Genomic DNA, 22,006 nt, shown 5'->3' on the forward strand with positions numbered 1-22,006 from the left:
CGAACCACCGACGCGATATGGTGAAGTGGTGCCGCTATATTCAGTGTAGAGGCACGTGAGCGTCATCAAAGACGACGACCGTTTTGCAGTCATCCGGCAGGCGCATAAGTTATCTAGAACACTGTGGAGCCATCTAATCGTTACTTCGGCATGGTGGCTGTCGCCTAGGGGCTAAGTACACTCGCCAACTGCAGAAATGAATTTGCTGTTCGCCGTGGCGACCACCGCACGAACATGGGTATTGAGTGGACCGTGCAAACTGCCTTTCAGTTTGTGAACTGCACTGAAGATCGAAGAAACATGTGAGCCACCAGCAGTACTTAATTAGATTGAAGAGCAGCTGAACAAATGAATACACTTTACTGAGAAAAGTGTGGCCCTGTGCATAAAGATACAGACTGGCACATTGCGTCTGGGTCCTTTGTCTGAACTTAATTGGCCCGGACGAATTTTTCGTTGGAAGTGCGAAGCTTTAATATTCTTTACGACTGACCCTCGGACTCCCTGAGAGGTGATTTAATGCGAACCACCCTACCTTGTCTCAGAATAGCTCTGTAGAGGGAAATTACTTCTCCAAGGCTTCTTTCTACCCCTCCCCCTCTTATACACTGAACGACGATGATTGTAAGGAAGTAGCAGCGACGAAGGCGATGTAGCCGCCTTCATTCGGATGGCAATAAAAAAAAAAATCAGGCCATGCTTTCATGGCCTGATTCGAATGTAGGAAAAAAAAAAAAAAAGAAATGCGTCGGCCGGGAATCGAACCCGGGCCACCCGCGTGGCAGGCGAGTATTCTACCACTGAACCACCGACGCGATTGCAAGGCCACTTGTGGGCATGTCTTTTAGCGCTTACAATGGCAGGAAATCGACAGGCAAGCACACACGCTCTGACAACAATATTTATTGCCCCGCGTGCCCAAACACAACGTTTCTTTTCTGAGCGGCAACGTTCGGCCCACTCAGCTCGTTCCGCTTTGTTAACCTGCACGCAGCACACGCAATGAATGTGTGACGTACGACTGAACAAAAACAAACGGTTAATAATTTGCTCCTTGCGTACGGTTTGTCAGTTTAAAGGTGCGTACGTACTTGGACAGGTGCAGTAAGCACTACTACTCGTACGAAGGACCTTGTTACATACTTTATTGGCGCGTTCGCCGCACACGATAAAGACATCCAGCGCAACGACGACCTGCAAATCTACTCACACAGAACAGAACCCCGCAGGTAAGTTACAAATATTCTCTGGCGAGTGAATAGTGCACATACGGAGACTGTAGCACTGGGACGGGACCCAGAGCCAGCCCCCGATCCTTCGCCGTGCGGCAATGACTGAGCGAGCCAGAGCGCCGGTTCCGCTTTATGTGCACATAACCCCCGCGGCCGACATGTGTTCCGGCCACTGCTTCAAGGTAGCAAATACGGCAGACCTTCTGGACGAGCCACACTTTATCAGGGAGCGAGCCGGAATCAGCAAGCTCGCAAAACGTCGTCGCGACTAGCAAAAAAAAAAATAAAAAAAAAAGAAGAAAAAAGAAAAAGAAACGTCATTCGGGCAATTTTCCACAGGAGAACCAGGCTCCTGTAACGTATGTTTAACGTAATTATAACACAGAAAACAAACAAGCAAACAATGCAGGTGCTTTTGGTCGCATTATGACGAGGGCGCGGACTACACGTACTGCGCTGGAGATGCAAATTTTGCGTGCGCATCAGCCGTCTGCCTCCGCGCTCTCAAATCCCCGATTTATTCCGAAGCTCTTCACTTTTCACGGCTTCGTTGAACTGGGAATTCACTTGGTTCTAGTTCAACTGGTTTATGGAACAATTCCCAGTTGGTCACCATTGCAACTGGTTCCAGTTGGTCCCCATTGTAACTGGTCCCAGTTGGTTCTCATTACAACTGGTTCCAGTTCGTCCCCTTAGCCACTTGTCCTAGTTAGTCCCCAGCTGAACAGTTCCAGTTCCTATTGCAACTGCTAACGATTGTGCAAGAGGGATAGTGATCCATGGCCACCAGGAACCACCGGTAAACGTTTACATACAAATGGGATTCAAGCTGGCCATACCTTATATACATCTATGTGGTTGCCATCACATGTCGCAAAGAACCAGCCCGTTCAGTGAACTTTAAGCAGCCGAAGCAGCTTGGTGTTGAAGCTTTAGATTTATTGGAATACTTCCGCTTGTGTTTAGCGACGAAACATCTTGAGTGCTTCCTTGAAGACATGGCACACGCTTACACATTTCATAGCTCTTGCACATCACCATCTCAAAGAAATATTTATATGCGTTCAGTAAAAAAGCAGTCACTGCTTCATGCAAGTAAAGCTGCCAAAAATTTTACTTCTACATCATATCCATACTGGTGTATCAGTAGCTCTGATAGACATAATACAGTGTGACCTGATGTAAAGCCGAAACTGCCCTTGAACAAAAGCTATTGGCCACAGAGAGAGTATGCGATGACAAATAACTATTCTTTAGCAGTAACTAGAGCTTTTAGTATGAGTAGATCATGACACAATTGACCACTGAGATAGCACTGTTATACTGTGGGACGAGGACTTACGGAGTCACCATCTGTTGGAAGCGCCTCCCTTGCATAGTACGGGGGATCACGTGGCATGCTCCTCACAGGTTTCGCTTACGGCGCTCAATGATAACACCACGCGGCTGCCCTCCAGGACACTTCTGTAAATACTCTCAAACGAGGCAAGTTTTTTACTGTCGAAATAATAATCTTGGGCAAACTGAAAAAGAATTGTTTACAGACGCTATCTCTTTACCGAATACGTACACTGAATGCCACTGAGCATGGTCGCCGCGATGAACCCTCCCAAACAGGCTTCTTGCGTGAAAGGTAGGCAAGCGCAGTGAACAAACCATGTGAAATATGCTCTTATAGTGGGCTGTCTGTATAACTAAATGGAGTATAACAGAACGAGGCCTCAATGCAGCGATCACACGGGTTCGCGGTAACCGAGCACGTTTTCGCATCGTGCCATGAGCTTTTAGGCAGCAGCATATGAGCGTTTGACAGCACACAAGCAACCAGTGTTGCGTGGAAACTATAAGAGCTGTTCAAAAATAATTTCGTCATAACAACAGACTTCGACACCTACCAGGCCGGCTTGGATGTCCCGTTGCAATGATTGAATCCTTTTTTTTCTTCTTCTAAAGTCTTGGATGTTTAAATACCATTATTTATCAAGTTGTGTCGCACTGCATGTTTATCAGTCTTCTCAGCGTGGGATTTCCCGCTGCTGCTTTTTCGTAATCCAGTGCATCAATTCATAACACAAACATGACCATATGCCATGCCTTTCTTTATGTGCTTCTTGCCGCTCTCTTTCCATTTCAGTGAACTTGCCAGCATCTAGCATCAACAAGTTCATAGACCAAAACTTCATGACATTAGCCGGGCAGCGCGCAGGCGAGCATCTCACTGCATGCTTTCTGCTACTCACCAAACATCGCAGCCCCGATGCTGTATTAGAAATCTTCCTCGCATCTGTGCCTGCTGCACACTCGAGTTGTAGCCGATGGCTGTCTGCCGGTTCTAAGTTTCTTGAGCCAAGCTTCCCGCAGCTTCTTGTCTTGCGGCTACGTGTGAATAAGGCTGATACCGGGCTCCGTTGCGAACGTCCGGCACTGCGGCACCGAGCAGTAGCCTACCATGCTGCACGCCTTCAATGGCAGCCACTACCTATTATACTGATTTCAAATGTTGTCACGCAGACACCCAAGGTGGGAAAGCTTCACCACTTAATCAGAACTGCAGTGGAGGTGGGACTTCAAACTTTCGTTTTCAGTTCGCTTCAGCGCTTCCGAAGCAGCCGACGTGGCCGCTGTGTCCACATGATCCTTCATGCCACGTCACACTGACGGTGGCGCCAGCTTTTCCAGTGGTGGAGCTCGCCCCCAATATAAAAAACCTCGCAAGAGACATTTTTCTGATCAAGTATTCAGAAGTGTGAGATCCTATTTCATGTGCCCTTGTATGCGATCAAACAAAGTTTTGTGCAAATTTGAATGCCTACTAAAGAAAATACATTTCATTATGAGCGCGCCTTGATCGAATGTGCCTGTAACAGCAGGTGGAGCTGCATGTACACAAAAGTGTTCATTAATTGTCATATTTACAACTGAAGTGAAAATTTTGCACGGCAATCTTTTTAATTCAGATCATGTTTTATCCGAAGCTCATGCTTCTGAATTCTGCACCACCAACACTGTCAGCTGGGTTTGTGCTCTGACCTTCTCAAAAAAATAAAAATAAAAAAATTCAGACACACAACGTATGAGCTGTCTCATGCTTTGTAGCTCTTGTACATCACTATCTAATCTGTATGCAAACAGATATGGCTGTATTATGTTAGAGCTTTTTTACTTTTATTTTCTTGCCTTGATATGGCCTACACACGGATCAAGTTTGGGAATACGCACTCGCAGCACAAGCACGCCTTGTATGCGCTTCTGTTACACATTAGACAGAGCTGCAGATGCAAGCTAGTATATGCTTCATACTTCTATGTGCTATTCTAAACACAAGTCTTGCTCGACACTGGTTCATACTGACACATGTACTCGTTTATCCTTTTCGCGGGGACTGCACTCACCCGCTAGCTGCTTAAATTTATCGCTCAGCGTAAGACGCGCCTGCATGATTGGAACTTACTCGAATGTTATCGTTGATTCTATGTTCTCGCCAAACCTAACCAGATTGTATGCGCGACACGAATTCTGTAGTACTTTCTGGAAGTAATGCGGGCACCATCAATTACGCTGGAACCTTAGGCGAGTGGTGTAAAACAAACGATGCGTTTGACTCGCAGATAATGGGGCTCAAAAACAAGCACCAAACTCGCAAGCATTGTATATGTACAAACATCGCATAGTACAACACTTGAGTCAATGACACTGTGCTGCAGTATTTACACCTTTGTGATAAAGAACCACTTAAAATCGAAACAAATAAGTGAAATATATCATTACCTCCAAATGGCAGAATCAAGACCAGGGAAAACGGCACACGTCAATCCATACACGATGTGTCCACAAAGCCGCGTAGTCAGTGTTAAAAACAGGTGCCATCTGTTGGCCTGTAGTCATGCCGTCTTCCAAAGGTGAAAATGTCCTACACTAATACTACTGCATAAATGAGGTTACGCAAACAATGACACTACATGTTCCTCTTGAAAAATCTTCACAACAGTGCACGCCTCGCTCCATGCTACTGTATTCTAGTACACTCTACCCCATGCCTAGCTCAACTAGCTTGCTGTCAATATGGCTGCCGAACTGTGCTGTCACGTTTCCATGGTTACACCTCTGCACATGGTTTCCATGTGCAGCTCCAGCTGCTCTATAAGTATCTTCTTAAACAAGGTGCTTCTGCTACAACGCCAACCCCGTGGGTGGTGGGTGCAAGTGTGCAGAGTCTGAAATATTTTCTACACAGACCCTCTTATGTGATAGCCTATAATCCTGAGTTTGTCAGGAAATATTACGGGATGACACGGGAAAAATTTGCTGCATGCCTTGCATGTCTTGTTGGAGACTGCCACAGCTGCATGCCTTGCTGGAAACAAGGCTTTCAAAACTGGCTTTTCAGGGAGCCCATGCCCTCACGATTCCACTTTGCCATCACACTCCATGGTGCACATAGACAGCTACCTAATGCATTCTTGGTACTGCAGTCCAGACACTCCTTGACCACCAAATCTCGGCTAGATACGATGAACTCAGAATGCCAATGCGATAGAGAACTCCACGAAGCACCGTTATAAACCTTGGACCACTCGAAGTTTGTTTGAACAAGCCAGTGAAAGATAGAATTCGGGCGCTCTACACCGAATGGCTTCTCAGTGGCTGCCACGAATTCACGCCCGCCAATAAAATGAAGCGTTCCTCGCTGCAGGACTTTGCTAAATGGGTGAAAGATGCATGGTGCACGATCCCGTCTGCCATGGTCAACGAGGCCTTTAAAAAGTGCGGGATTTCGAATGCCATGGATGGCAGCGAGGATGAAATGCTTTGGTCTGTTGATAGCGATAAGAGTTGTCTGATAGCAACGACGAGTGATATCTATTGCCCCACGCGACTCGTACCAGAGCAGTGAAAATCTTGGCGGCAAGGTACGCCGCTTCCATTTGTGTTTTTATTCATCGCAACTTTAGTGTATTGGGAATAAATCAGTTTTTTCCAAATGAGAGAAAATAGTATTTCTATATGAAATCACGAGGTGCACGGTATCATACTCTTTTCTTTTTTTTGGTCACGGAAAACGGGTGCACGTTACGATTGAGGGCACGTTAGGATCGAGTAAATACGCTATGAGTACAACTTTCTTTAGTGAGAGTAATACAGCTATAGTCGCAAAAGCCAGAGACTGCATTGAAATGTAGAAACTGTACTGTGATAACGCAGCAAGAGTGATTGGAGGTTAACTAACTGCGACTGGAATTACACCAGACGAAACAAATCAATTTTCTTTGTATCGTGCAACAAATTTACTTCACTGTTTGTAAAGGTACCGAACCACAGAGGCGTACTCAAGAATGGGACGAATTAATGTGCTGTGTAGAACACCTTAGTAATAGTATCATGCGGAGCTTTCGTCCAAAGTCGATGAAGAAATTATTAATGATGACACGGGCGCCCAGGAAGACCATGATTCAGACAAAGAGTCATGCGAGGAGGTGCAGCCACGACCTCACTGCACCTCACGACAAGTCATGAAGGCGCTTTTGATATTGGAGGACGTTTGCCTGAGCACTTCCGACAGTTTGCGGGGTGTTGGCCACTTGGAAGTTAAGAAAAGTTGTGATGTCAGCCGGAATCTGCACGAAAAAGCAGATGACTATTGCAAGATACTTCAGTTAATAAAGCTATGCTTCTCCAACTTGATTTTAATGTTGTTTTTCCTGTTCGTTAATTCGGCATTTGGATAATTCAGACATTTATCCCGGTCCTGAGATCCGAATTAACAAGCTTTTACTGTATAAAGCATTTTTTTTTTTTTTTAGAAACTTCAAATGTCTTGTCTTTAGTTATTCAGCCAATAAATTTTGAGGTCGCATTTGTGTATTTTTGCGCAAGTCTTTGTAGTAACAATGTTCTGTTGATAAAAAATAAATTCCGGTATATAGTTGTAATAGGCACTACTATTACATTAGCAACACAGATGCTCCCAGTTTATCAGTACTTCAACAAAGTTTTTTTTTTTTTTTTGTAACTTACTATGCAGGCACATACCTGCGTGCAAGGGAGAAGGCGCGTGAGGATGAAGAACGGACCATGTACCCTCTATACACACAGAAATGGGCAGGGGGAAATGCCGCTGCCCGACTGGCCACCATGAAACTCCTGAATGCAAAAAACCCAGGTAACTGCTATTTTATATGTCATCAGACAAATCTTTTTCAGCATGTGCACATATAGTAATGAATTTCACAATGTGAAATCAGAGTATTGAATTGTATAGGCATTTTCAAAAATTATTTTTTGCACTGGGTCTGTATAATTTAACATGTTAATAAGGTATGGCTTTAATACCGTATTTTTTTTTTTCATTTAGGCAAGTAACTTCAGCAACAGTGCTTGTTGGAAATCCTGTGCAGCTCCTTGAGCAGTTTCTTGTTTGAGGCGCCCAATGGAGGGTCCCCGACAGATTGATTTTTTGCGTTTACCTTCTGCAATTTTTTTCGCCTAAATAAGTACCGCACATTGATATGCTGTAGTGAATCTTTAAAATAGTTTGTAACACGATTGTAGTTGTCTAAAATTCTATAGAACACTGTTCACTTCAACAAGCTTTTAATGCAAGATGATGTAATTATTGTTTCAAGTGATATGTACAGAAAGCTACCTGACTGATTAACATATTAAAATTGAATAATGCAGTCAGGTTAAGGTACATTGAGTTGTAATGTGATCCAATTTATGTATTAAAAAAGTCCTACTTTTGCAGTAGTTAAGTGGCGAGTTTTGCACCACTATATGGGCCAATAACTGGGAAAACATTCCGGCTCATATGGTCCTTCAGAAGGCCGTAGAAGATGCAGGTTAGTCCTCAAAGGAAAAGGGGAGAGGGGGCTTGAGTACCAGAGAGGCGCCTCATGGTTAGCTGCGCCATACAAAGTCGTCAGAAATGCTTTGAAATATGTTTCAAACTGATCGGGGGAGCACACAGCAAGGGGTGTGAGGAACAGAAAAGGAGGCGTGATCCTTCGTCCCTTATCCACTGCGCACTGCCATGGGATGCCAAGGTGACTTGCAGAAGTCGTGTTGACTTGCTTGGCCACTGCTGTGCATATACAAGTTCCACACTACCCCGTAAGAATTGTGCAATGACGCCTACTTAAGGACTCATGCCTACTATTTGCCCACAGGCAACAAAGCTATATTTCAGCTGACATGTATAGCAATTTTTTGTGTTTACAAAGTATGCATTGTCATGCTCTAATAAGTGCAGATATGAAAGAAATAAACGATATTTTCAAGTATTTTATTGTCTCGTCAATAAAGGGTTAAGAGGTCAGACCTATTTGTATCTTTGAACCTGCATGAATTGTAGGGTAGACATCTTACGCAATTCTTTTAGCTGAAATTTAGGAACAGTAATGGTTGAAGAACATTACCTGCCATGTTTCACTCTTTCTTTTCATATTTGCACAATTTAGAAATTCCCAAACTGGTCCTGTCAGCTATGAGCGCAGAGAGCACTCATTATTCATGTATGTGCCTACGCTTTTCTGCATTTCCAGTCTCAAGTGTACTGTTTTTATCATAATTACATGCTTCTCAACAGCCAAACATCCGGTTATGCATCTCACCTACAAGTAGAAACACCACCAAAGTGAGTTACGTATGCCTTACCAAGGGTAAGGTTCCTTACAAATGCAATGATATATTTTTGCAGGCTGACTCGTCAAAACACATTGCACCCTCTGGTTCAAACAGAGTAAGTATCATTACAGCTTGCTCATGCACCGTATATCAACAGCAAAATGATTGTACTCGCAGCTTTGCACAGTACTACAGCCAGAACACACAGCAATTCTTTGGCCCTTCTCAGTAATTGTTTGAGAGCACCAACTACATCTGCCTCTGGCGGCTTTCGTTATTTGTCTTTAGGTTCCCAAATACCCAGAGTCCATGACGTCACACATGTCACACCCTGATGCCTATAGAGTAAGGCCACTTTTTTGCATTAAGCACATCCTTTCGGTAATGCCTTTGATATTGTGTATAATAAAAATAAGTGTTCACAACCAATTTCATTGTATAAGTGCTTATTTACTTTTACAGTCGAAGCGGCACTTCCACGCAATTTCTGCAAGAAAGGTTGGAAGGGCAATCTGCAATGTTTGCTACTACTAAGCCTGTTGACGTGCATGTGGAGCAAAGTTACAATTTTAATTTTCGAAGAGCATAGACCATTGCACTTGTCCAACTGCATGGTTCCAGAAATTTTGCCTGTCACAGCAAACTAAGATGTTATTTTTAAATATATTGCTCAAGTGCACATACAGAATTACGATGATCTTTTGCACACATTTTACACATGCAAATGTTAAATGGTCAGCTCACTCTCAGGTCTAGTAGAACAGTGTCTGCCGCACATGTGCTGGCACTTGTTACATATTAGTTCAAAAACATTACAAAGAATGATACTTTCTAGGGCTGACGTACATTTGGCAGGTGTTGAAGTTGTCAACTAGATCATAATTTCTTAATTCTTAGATCAAGGAAGAGTTCTGAAGGAGCTGGCACATATCCGGCAACAATATGGACAAATCATCGAAATCCTGAATGCCATGGTGCCAAAGACAGCTGACCCTTTCGAGAACTTGGATTTTCCATTAAAGACTTGGGAAGAAGCGAGATGCATCGAAGGCAAGCTTGCAAGTGACATGGAGTTGCAACGTGCACTGGTGAGCTCTTTCACTAGATGTTGCTAATTCTTCTCACCATTCTGCTTTTCCTTTTTTTTTAACGTTAGGCGCTTGGTGACTATAGGTGGTGCAACCACTGGCTTTTCATAGACTCTCTGGCTTCAATGTACACCTACTCTGGGTGGAAGACCAAAAGATAACTTTTCCGGCCTTCATCTGTGCAATGTTGTCAAAGGTGGGCAATTTATTTCAACTCTGCTCAACGCTTTCATATCTGGAAACATTCAAAATGTATCTGTATTTCTAGTTACTTCATTTGTATACTGCTATCATCAATAATACATTCTTTAACATGCATAAGAGTCCGTCCATGTCTAATGCCTTTTCCTTGTGTGTGTGTCCTTTGCGTTTCACTGGTGCCCCCTTTTTCAAGTTAATTCATAAGCCAAAATTAGGCTATGTACTGTTATAACCCCAGTTTGGCTCAGACATATGTATTGCAGTGACAACCAGATGTAAGCAGTGACAAATTATAAGTCAGGTAAAATAATAATCATACTTTATGCTAATGATTGTAAAAGCAATGCCAGTATAATTGCAATTTTAAGTTGCTGTCTCCAGTTTTCTTACCTAAAAAGTGCAGAGTAGGCAGCTTCTTCATCTTACAGAAGAAAAGTAGCTTATTACAATTCTTTAAAAGTGTAATTGATTAGGGTTGATTAGTAAGGGTAGGGTTGAAGAATACCATGCAGAAGACAAGGGTAACATAATAGCCTCTCAAGGGAGCAAGAATTCATTATCACTAGTCAGCCTCAGGAGTGTGGCAGGAGTATATTTATGCAGGTCAATTACTCGCAAGGAACCCTGATCATGAGAACGAAAATTACAGAAAAATAGAAATGCGTTGGAGTGCATAAGGCAGCCATTACCAAATCCTGACTGAAAGCTTAACACTCTTGAAAAGAAAAGTGCACTATCATTGTGTTCTACTGGTGCTAGCACATAGCGCAGAAACCTAGATTAACAAAGAAGCTCGAAAAAGGACAACACAGAGCAATGGAACAAAAACTGTTAGGTGTACCGTTAAGCGACAGAAAGAGATTGGTGTGGTTCAGAGAAAACTGGGATTGTCAATACTTTAGTTGACATTAAGAGAAAAAAACGAAGTTGGGCAGGCCATGTAATGCTTAGAGTAAATAAACATTCGACCATTAGAATTACAGAATGGGTGTCAAGGGGGAAGGGAAGCACAGTTGACAGCAGAAAACTAGGTGGGCTGATGAAATTAGGAAATTTGTAGGCGCAAGTTGGAATCAGTCAGCACAAGACAAGGGTAATTGGAGACCGCTGTAAGAGGCCTTTGTCCTGCAGTGGAAATAAAAGTAGGTTGATGATGATTATTAAAAAGCTGAGCAATATTTAAAGTGCAATCAATATTATATTTCTTCCATTCCTATTTGCATTGCACAATTACAGTAAGTAGAGCTGCCCTGATTCAGTTAGTCTTCCTCAGCCATTTACTCATTATCATCACTAGCAGTCGCTTCTTGAAACTTTTGTGTTCTCGGTCTTGCGAAAATACTAGCAGCAACCTTGAAAACTCGCTTGGTGTGCACACTGGACGGATGGGCGAGCGCGTGGAGTGTTAAGCAACAAATACTATGTACAGTATCTTCGGTTTGCCTGTCTGTACAGCCTTGAGCGATTGAAATGCGATACTCAGACCTCATGATGGCTGGCGCTCAATGTGTTAGAATTAGGAGGGACAAAGTGGAGCAAAGTCTATGTGTGAAGCCGGTTATGTAAAGGTAGCAAGGGGTCGGGAGAGGTTAGGAGAGTGTGCATGTGTGTGGGGGGGCTATATAGGCACATGCCCTTTTTTCCCCTCTGAATTTTGGCGTACCATATATACTTTAGCCACAGAACATGCAACACCTGCCTGTCCCACCCTCATACCCCGGTCACGTTTGTGCCTCTCAACTCCGACAGAAAAATTTTCATCATTTGCATCACTTTTCTTCCCCTTAGCTGTCGTTGCTTTATCTTCCGACAGAAGGCATGCGTGAAGCCCGTTCCTAATGTAAAAGGACATAACGTCCATTGCTTGCCTCAAAACACTTTCCTAGTCTTTGAACATGTTGCTACAGTCATTGAGTGCTGCAAATGCCAAATGTCGCAAATTCACGTCATACCGCAGCCAAAGAGCTAATGCAAAAATTAAATTGCATTCTCAAGCTCACTACACACCTGTTATAATTTTTGGGATGTTAAAGATATGAAGAAAATTTGGAAGTTTGAACTTACTTTATGTTCACAAAACCTGTAGAAAATTCAGTTGACGTTGCGCACGTGAGCACCTTGTTGATCGCAACTCCAAACAGTTGCTCCCACTATTGCTTTCAGATGGAAAGCGGCAGCCAGAAAACATACGACCAGGACACATATGCTGCGTTTATTCGGTATATCATGAGACAACCGAGGTATAACTCGCGACAACCGAGTCAACAGCCTGCACATCGTGTAACTTTGTGTTTGTTAGCTATGTCTGAAGTTCCCGTCTTAAGAAAATTCTGCAGTGGGCTACTTTGTTCAACATAATTAACACTGTTGCGCATAGCGACAAAAGGACAGGATTTGGGCGAGAAAAACAACACACAACACTTGAGTGCAAACTATCAACCATTTTATTTTACAGAAAAAGAGGCATGTCTACGGCCTACTCGCATGCGCAGAGATGCTCTTCCCAGTTTACCTACACCCTATATCGACAGTGATTAAGGTAACTTTTTTTTTCTGAGCAAACTAGATGGTGCACTGATACATGAGCCATGTGGGGCCACCTTGTAAGCTTCCATGACTCCTCTTTCTCTTTAGTTCCTGCATGCACTCAGATGTCGTGTGTTGTTTTTCTCGCCCAAATCCTGTCTGTTCGTTGCTTTGTGTAACAGTGTTAGGTCATCCAGTCATCACAGTTTCAATAGTTATCACCATCTGCCTCTTAAAGTCCATGGAACACGCTAGTTTTTCTTTTACCATATGTCTTCATCGTTGGACTGTTATATCGCTAAGATATCAAGATGTTCACTTTTTGTAAAAGTACTGAAAGTTGGGCGAGTTGGTAGCTATTCATCATGAATAGCTGCTGTCAGTTTGAAGAATGAAGAGTTGCCAGCTGGTTTCGCGCTGACATTGTTTTCAGTGCTCCTGATAAGCTGCAACAAAACTGCCAAGCAGTGACCAAAAAGTTTGACAAAACGTACAAATAAAAACGTGTGTGCTTTAAAAGAAGACTCCAAGCTCATTAAATGTAAACTTGGTGTAGTGTACATGCTGCTGTTAACCTGCGGCCATGTTTACATAGGCCAGACCGACTGGTGTGTTAATACTCGTCTAAAAGAACATTTACATTCACTTGACAAAGGTAAACACTCACACTTAGCCAACCACTGCAAAAGCTGTCACAGTGAACCTGTCCTTTGTGATACTACGATTTTGTTTACTCATAAAAACAAACACACGAAATAACAGAAGCCTTCCATATAAAAAAGCACGCTGATATATGCGTAAGTGAGCCATCTGTAGTACTAACTGATAAGGAATTTGCTATTTTTGCACCACTTGATTTTGTTAGTACTTGTAGAAACGTGCATATTTTTATATCTTATTCCGAAAGCTATTGCACATGCTCACTTTAGTTGGCCTGGGCTTACATATATATATAACTTCGTTTCCAAAAATAAACTGAGGTGCGAGTCAGCGCTGGCATGTTTCATTTGCATTATGTCGAATTTGTTGTTTACACGCTGCAGTTTCATAATGATAGGCTTCCCTGGAAAATTTTTCTTGAGTAACAGCTTGTCCAATTTTGCAGTGTGCAACTAGGGGACAAGTATAAGTAGCATCATCATCATCATCATCATCAGTAGCAGCAGCAGCAGCAGCAGCAGCCTGGTTACGCCCACTGCAGGGCAAAGGCTTCTCCCATACTTCTCCAACTACCCCGGTCATGTACTAATTGTGGCCATGTCGTCCCTGCAAACTTCTTAATCTCATCCGCCCACCTAGCTTTCTGCCGCCCCCTGCTACGCTTCCCTTCCCTTCGAATCCAGTCCGTAACCCAGAATGACCATCGGTTATCTTCCCTCCTCATTACATGTCCTGCCCATGCCCATTTATTTTTCTTGATTTCAACTAAAATGTCATTAACTCGCGTTTGTTCCCTCACCCAATCTGCTCTTTTCTTATCCCTTAATGTTACACCCATCATTCTTCTTTTCATAGCTCGTTGCATCGTCCTCAATTTAAGCAGAACCCTTTTCGTAAGCCTCCAGGTTTCTGCCCCATACGTGAGTACTGGTAAGACACCGCTGTTACAGACTTTTCTCTTCAGGGATAATGGCAACCTGCTGTTCGTGATCTGAGAATGCCTGCCAAACGCACCCCAGCCCATTCTTATTCTTCTGATTATTTCAGTCTCATGATCCGGATCCGCGGTCACTACCTGCCCTAAGTAGATGTATTCCCTTACCACTTTGAGTGCCTCGCTACCTATCATAAACTGCTGTTCTCTTCAGAGACTGTTAAACATTACTATAGTTTTCTGCAGATTAATTTTTAGACCCACCCTTCTGCTTTGCCGCTCCAGGTCAGTGAGCCTGCATTGCAGTCGGAGTAGCATATCTTCAAGTAAATAACGCAACCAAACATATAATGTGAGGGAGCACTTCCAGTATTTTTGAGAAAGAAAAAAAAAATATTATATGTGTCACAATCTCGAATAAAACGCAAGGCACATTCCGAGGCTAGAAATTTCGAGAGGAAAAAACTCACATTTGTGCAAATACAGCATTTAGAGTAGTCCTCTGGACGTAAATTTTGATAAAGCTAGAAATCGTGGGCTACTATTGTACGTGTACAAATTAGTATTTCATGAAGAACTACAAATTTTCAACCAATTCAAGCTTGAATTTTTTATTGAGCTTTGTGCGATATACCCTGCTGGCTCCCTTGACAAGTGTGTTGAATTATTCCTTCAATACCTCTGATGGACTGTACCAATATGCAATATTTTGGATGAGAACTCTTTTTATTGAGAAACATACACTCTTGACTGGGCAACTTTTTTTGTGGTCTTGTTGTAAGGAAGGTGCTGAACAAAGGATTACTATCTGAATATTTTATTCATGCTTTTGCAGACCCTGATGGAGTGCATGTTAGTTTGATATAATGGGTCTAAAGGGGCTTTCTTGTTTGTTTTTTTGTTCTAGCTTGCACTTGAGCGATTACGAATATATCATGAGTATACAACTTTATTACGTATACACATGTGACTTCAGTCTTTACACTGTTCCCACTGTGGTGCTTTTTATTTACAGAAGCTGTAAGCGTCAACCAACGTACATGAGGTGCTACTGATGAGGAAATAAAGGCATTTGTTATGGTGTGGCTGAAGAACCCCAATTCACAGTCATGGTAAGCTATGAGGGTTCGCATGGGAGCAGTATTGTATATCTGTAATGTTCCATGTATTTTTCACCGACACTGGTCGTGCAACTGTGCAACTACAGTGCTTAAGAAGGTTATACCTGCTTTCGCAATTTTATAAAACTAGAGCACTCACAAAGTAAACGTTAGCAGTAACTGTAGTGCTAGGCAAGTTTTAAAGTGTGGGTTATGGGCTAAAAAAAACTGTTGGATCTGCATTCTCATCCTGTTAGAGGCACTATATGAAATGCTCATGAAGATTTCCTGGGTACTATGGAGGCTGTGCCTCACGAGAGGTGTACCGCAAGTTAGAAGTGTGTATCTTAATTCTGTGGTTTCGACATAATTACTACACACTCATTTCTGTCATTTTTTATGCATTACATGAAGTGCATTGTTGCTTTTTCTGGTCTCTTCGGTAAACGTTGCAGGGTACGCTGTTTATATTTAATTGAATTAAATAATGTTTTCTAATTGCAACTTTCATATAAAATTACTTAGTCAAGCATTGCAGTCTGTCACATGACTGTTTCCGCAATAATTCCAAGAGTTCTCAAAGGACTCGGCAAGACACGGTTTTCGCATTAAGTGGTAACGCGGGACATAAGTGTAATGTGGAGAGAAAGTAATCATAATTGAATTAGAAGCTTTCCATACAATTACTGAGCCCTTGCTCTATGCCTATTTTCATGTGTTATTTGAGGTTACCTGTTGTCCTTAGTGAAGAAAACCAAGCCTCAGGGGCATGTTATGGGCAATGTTCAGAGTGTGTAATAATTGCAGCCTTTGCAATAAATTATGTATACAAGTGCTCTGGAGTTCACAAGTGCGCTTTATGAATGGTGGAGAATTTAGGCTGCGAGAATTCCGTGCTCATACAGAAATTCCGCGCTCTTCAAGACAAATATAAAAATTACATGGAATATTAATTACACTGATGGCTCTAAAACAAATGAATACGTGGACGTGGGGGCCGTGGCAAAAAACTGGGAAAGAAGTATTCATTTGCCACAGCACGCCTCTGTCTACACAGCTGAAGTCTATGCAATATGGACTGTGGTTAAAAAAGATCATCAATGAAAAACACGAAAACCCAATCATATACACTGATTCATTAAGCCCGTTGAAGGCTCTTACATGAAATCCGAATGTGAACCCCTGATAAGGGATATTTTAAACATGGTAACAGTAAACAAATACGGCAGGTCAATTAGGCTTTGCTGGGCACCAAGCCATGTTGGCATACCGGGTAATGAAGCAGCAGATAGGTGTGCACCGATGGCAGCGCACAAGTACATAACAAACACAACGCTTCCATATAAGGATAGTATCACTGCGATTAGGAAAGCCTTGACGTTAAAATGGCAACCAGAATGGGACCATTGTATAAGCAACAAGCTACATCTTACTAAACCCGTAATCGGTGAGTGGAAGTCGTGCACGCATCAGCAACGGTTCTATGAGGCGATTCTGTGTCGACTTCGGATTGGACACACAACTTTCTCCTCCGAAAAGAAAACACGCCGACTTGCGAAAAATGCAATGAATCTCTTACAGTAATATACATCCTTATAACATGTTCATGCCTCGAAACACAGCAACGGAAGCTTTTACACAACCTGTATAATTTACATACACCTTTACACCTTGCCCTATTACTGGCAGATGACCCACTAGTGCTACTTACCAACCTGTTCCACTTTTTAGAGACAACTGGTTATCTACACGAACTATCACGCGATGCAGGTTTACCTGCTCTAACGTTGCGTTTCCTGTCTTGTGATTGGCGCAGCATGGCCTTAGTTGCCTTTGTGCCATTAAACCCAAATTAACTAACATTAGGCTGCTGCCATCAAAATCAAATTTATTGAAAAAGGGGCAATGCTATGTTCAACCTGTACGTTTAGTTCAGTGTGTGTGAATCAAATACAGCCTTTGTAACAAACTGCTTTGGAAAGCACTAGAAAACTATGTGGCCATTTTGTGCTCTTTCTCAGTGCCCCCAAAAGATGTCTACATCACACCGAGCTCACATATGGCTGAAATCGGTGTCCTATTGTAATTAGTGACAAAATGTTAACATTTCTGGCTTAATTAGGAGCATTGCAAATAATTTCTGAACTGACTTTTCCCCCCAAATTTCATGCATTCTAAAGGCTTCTTCAATGTTCTCGGTGAACTAAAGAGGCACCTTGTATATATTTGGTGAATATAAGGTGTAGGTGGGTTACCGGCGGTTTGTAGGCCAAGTTTGGTGTGTGGGTTCATTTCTGTCTTAGCATTACACATGCAAGCACTCTGGAGCATAAGTGTTTTATGAACTGAGCAGAGGTTAACCCATTGGCTTGGGTAACTAGAAATATCACCAAGATCAAAGTTAGTGTAACTGCATGGAACATTACGGCTTATGTTCTGACCAAAAGAAATGTGTGTGGATGACTCACTGTTTTTGTAAAAGATTTCTTCACAAGTGCCTGAAAATGTTATTATGGGGAAGGTTCCAAACAGGCAAGTCATTGGTATGCAACATTTTAATGTGGTTTAATTACAGGCAACTGAAGTTCTTACTGAAACTGCTTGAAGCAGCCTTGCTGCAAATGGTTGCAATGCCTCAAGGTTGCACTCGTCTGCTTTGTTTTTTCTAGAATCGCAAAATATTTGCTCAGTCTGAAGTACGCTATGTTTCATCTTGACATTGCCAAGTGTTCAATATGTTTCTAGACAGACTGGTTTTCGAGGCATATGCTCAAGTCTTCACCATTCCTGAATTGGTTATGTCATCTCTGTAGTGAATGAAGCTTTCAATTTCAATTAACCATAGCAAATAAAATTGGAGTGGTGCAACAGTGCTGTCTCACTGCAGCTGTGCCTTTGCAGTGCCGCACTTAGCTCATTTCTGGTACGACATTATCAAAAATACATCGTCTATTCCTTTCTTTGAATGCTAAGTACTATCTAATTTGCACATGTTTAGGAGGTTGCTGTCATCTACCAGTCGCCAACTAGTCTATACAATAGTCTCCTGAAAACTAGCAAAATAGGCAACACTTATACACTGGTTGGCGATTTGTACTTGTGCAGCACCTTCAGTTAGATGTAAAGTATGTGTTCAAGGAAAGAGAAGGGCATTTCACTTGCGACCTGTCAATGTTAGAACCATGTTAATAAAAGTGGAATGCTTGAAAACTGTGCATTGGGACCAATGTACAGTAGAACCTCCTTGGAACGTCATGGAGGAGAATGCACCACTTGCCATTCTCCAGTGAGGTTACTTTCACGCAGCCTTTCAGCCCCTGTCCATTACAGTCAGATGGTTCGGGATTACCTGATCAACACGTTCGGTAAACATTTGATTGGTAGAGGTGGTCCTCTCCCATGGTCAGCACGTTCACCCGACCTGGCACCACATGATTTTTGGTAGCGGGGCATGGTCAAGGATTGTGTCTATGCCAGCGAACCTAACAGCTTGGACAACCTGAAGCACTGCATGACTGAGGTCATCGCTGCTATCCCTGCCCAAATGGCCCAGCAGGCTTTAAAATCAACAATCGACAGGCTCCATAAGCGCATTGAGTGGGATGGGTGCAAAATTGAAACCCTGTAACGAAATCCCTGCCTTGTAATTTCATGTGAGTAACACCCATTTAATATTAACATCTTTTTGCCTCACCCTGTATTGGGGTGAAGAGTTTTAAATTAATACGTATATGCTGAAGAGTGTTCTCCCAGTATTCTCCCTTCTCCCAGTAAAAAAATTATCTCCATTTTAGCAGGTACCTTTATACATTGAGATAGATATGGCCCCTAGACGGGCTCATAAGCTGCCAAATGGAAAAATATAACGCATGGAGTACTTAAACCCGGCACTAATTGCAAAATGGGTTCTTGAATTAACAAGTGGTTTATTGAAAATAACTGCACAAACAATTAGCCACATAGATTTCAGCTTTTTTTCAAGCAGACAAAGCTGTATGTATCAGTTCAGAATGCATATAAGGCACAGCTAAATTTCTCTCTGCAGTTCATATTGTTTGAACTGCAGATATAAAAAAAGAAGCTTATTACGGTAATGCGAAGATATTGCCTGTTAAAGGCATTAGAAATTTATTCAAACAACAAAATTCCAGTAGGTAGAAACAGGCCAACAATTTAGCCAATCTCTTACCTTGTAATGTATATATCTTTTATTACTACAGCATGCATTGTAGCGTGATATGTACTCCACAAGGAATGTAAGTCTGACCCTTTAACAGTATAAACATGCTTGAACAGAAATTAGTTCAGGATCATACTGGCACTTGATGGCATGAGTAATGGCTGCAGAATATTAATTATAGAAGTGACTATGATGTGCTGTACAGTGATATTAATGTGTGCTTAAGACACGATGGGCACACACAGGGTGTGGCCATGCACCACTTTTATGAGCATGCATGAAGAGATGCTGCTAGAGTTCCTGCTCACCTTTGCTCCTGTACTGACTGAAGCCAGAACTCACCAATGTAGTTAATTAGCAATTACTTGTGTGCCCAGTTATTTATCTACTTAGCTTTTTTTTTGCGTTTAGAAAATAATACCTTTTTGTAACTTCCCACATACGTAGTAGACACTTAGGGCTATATAATGATGCAACGCATATATCTGTAAGCCGATCACCAAAGCAAGTTTTTTTACATTGAATACGGAGGTGTTCGGAAAAAAACAGAACTTCACAATTTGTTTTTTTACCGTGCGATCTGCTGTACCTTCGACACTTTATTTTTCAACTATACTGTGTTGAGTGGGCTACCATTACATATTATATTTGTGTCTCCTACGCTTTTCTAGGTTTGGAGAAAAAATTCAAACTTTGCAATTTACTCGCTTTTGCCAGTGCCAAAAGCACTTGTAGTCAAATATTTTAAAGATTGGCTATCTTGGTAGTCAAACCACTTGATTGTCTTGCCATACACACCATTTGAAGGACTCAATCGTACAATGTGTCTGAGAAAAATTGTTGAACGATGCCTTCTAGCTCAGCTGGGCAGGAAAAACTAATTGTCGCCAAAATGCTACAAAATTTTTGGCAAGAAAAATAAATGTGGAGGATGAGTTTTTAACTCCAACAAACACATGGAAATTTTTTCAGCCATATCTGTGATGGTCGGGAAAACCCTGGTTCATTTGGCGTGGAATGACCCACTTGCTATGTCATCAATATTAGGACGTGAATGGTGTTTTGTACTTAACATTGAAAAAGGCTGTTAATTAAAAGTGATTCACTATTAATCTATTTCGCTTCCACCGATATTCGATTTACATTTCATTCATATTAAAAAGTTAGTTTGCATACTCGTAAATCCACAGTGTAAACACTATTTGAACCTGTAATTCAGTTCTTAATGGGGATTGGCACAATGACATGAATACTGCCCTGATCATAAATCCACATATTACAGGAATGAAGAGACATATTGCAGCAATAAGCAGACAACAGAGCACTGCTGCCCCCCCCCCCCCCCCCCCCCCCCCCCAGAAGTAGCAGAGATGAAGCTTTAACATCACGTAGCAGTGAAAATCAAATTCTGGTCACAAAGGAGGTACCAGAATGCAAACAAAATCACTAGCTAGATTAACTACATGCAGTGTAAGGAAAACTGCCTCCACTGCTGTGTGGTATACTAGCAGCATGCTTATCTTGGGTTGATGACCTTGCCTTCATTTTACTAGGCATGTGCTCCTACATTAAGGAGGACCTTGGCTACACAGCTGTGTAGCTTGCCCACGGAACAACGTTGCGCTTGCCGTTGAATTTTCCACACCAACCACTGTCACCACACTAGCTCCTGGCAGCTATGTACAACAGCTTGGCTTTCTGTCCGCAACCCTGCATCCCACTCCTAGTAGGTTTCCATCGTGCAACATTCTTGTCAGCAAAGACCTGCCTACAGCAAGACGTGTCCCAATACACTGTGAAGACACCTAGCTCTCACTTACACCCCCCTATGACGGCCCTTTCAAAGTACTGCAGCAGGCAGAAAACAGCTTCACGGTTTCTGTCAATGGATGGGAAGACACGATTGAAAGGGTGAAGCTCGCTTACCTAGCCAACTCACTCTTTTAATACATCATCGCTGAATTCCCTACTGTTCCTGCCGCTACAACTGTATTTCTACTCCCCCCCCCCCCCCCCCCCCCTAGCATTTGGACCGTTTCTGGGGCGCCTTCTTTGCACTATTCCCGTTCTCTCTCATAGATGGAAGGGGAGCCCTCTAGCAACAAGCAACCACCATCATCGGCAGCCCTTCATATGTTGCGTGCTCCTGTGTGGGAGCTGCAATTGGAATCTCACTGTCTTTATTGTAATCTCAGATCTGCCCTATGATTGACCAAGAAAATGATGGTGCCCATATGAAACGGTTTGTGCTTGCTGCTCTTTGACAGAAAGAAGAAAGCCAGAGAGCCACAACCCCCTTCAACTGCATAAATGTTGTGTCACTGCTTTTGTAGTTCACTTTACTATAAAGCTACAGCATGGCCTCAATGACCACCGCAAGCCTGTAGGAATAAGAAAAGCATTCTTCTGCCACTGCCTTCAGCCTGGTCGGTTCTCAGTGTTTCACTCGCCAAGTCATGCTT

The 22,006-nt window shown here is 42.5% G+C and overlaps 1 long non-coding RNA gene and 1 other non-coding gene across 3 annotated transcripts in view; one reads left to right on the forward strand and one right to left on the reverse strand.

Annotated features, from left to right (window-relative positions):
• The first annotated feature begins 25 nt into the window (after positions 1-25).
• The window catches only part of LOC129387193 (uncharacterized), a 57,007-nt gene continuing 35,026 nt past the window's right edge, over positions 26-22,006 (forward strand). The window contains exons 1-6 of one of the 2 annotated variants that reach the window (XR_008614475.2): positions 26-7,392; positions 8,818-8,865; positions 8,929-8,970; positions 9,753-9,943; positions 10,012-10,139; positions 15,280-15,376. This is a non-coding gene — a long non-coding RNA (uncharacterized lncRNA). The remainder of the gene's footprint in view (positions 7,393-8,817; positions 8,866-8,928; positions 8,971-9,752; positions 9,944-10,011; positions 10,140-15,279; positions 15,377-22,006) is intronic. The other variant, XR_008614474.2, reaches the window with a different exon arrangement.
• On the reverse strand, positions 745-815 carry TRNAG-GCC (transfer RNA glycine (anticodon GCC)). Its single transcript has one exon. It is a non-coding gene; the product is annotated as a tRNA-Gly (tRNA).

Source organism: Dermacentor andersoni, chromosome 2 (genome assembly GCF_023375885.2).
Source record: "Dermacentor andersoni chromosome 2, qqDerAnde1_hic_scaffold, whole genome shotgun sequence".
In the NCBI taxonomy this organism is placed as follows: domain Eukaryota; kingdom Metazoa; phylum Arthropoda; class Arachnida; order Ixodida; family Ixodidae; genus Dermacentor; species Dermacentor andersoni.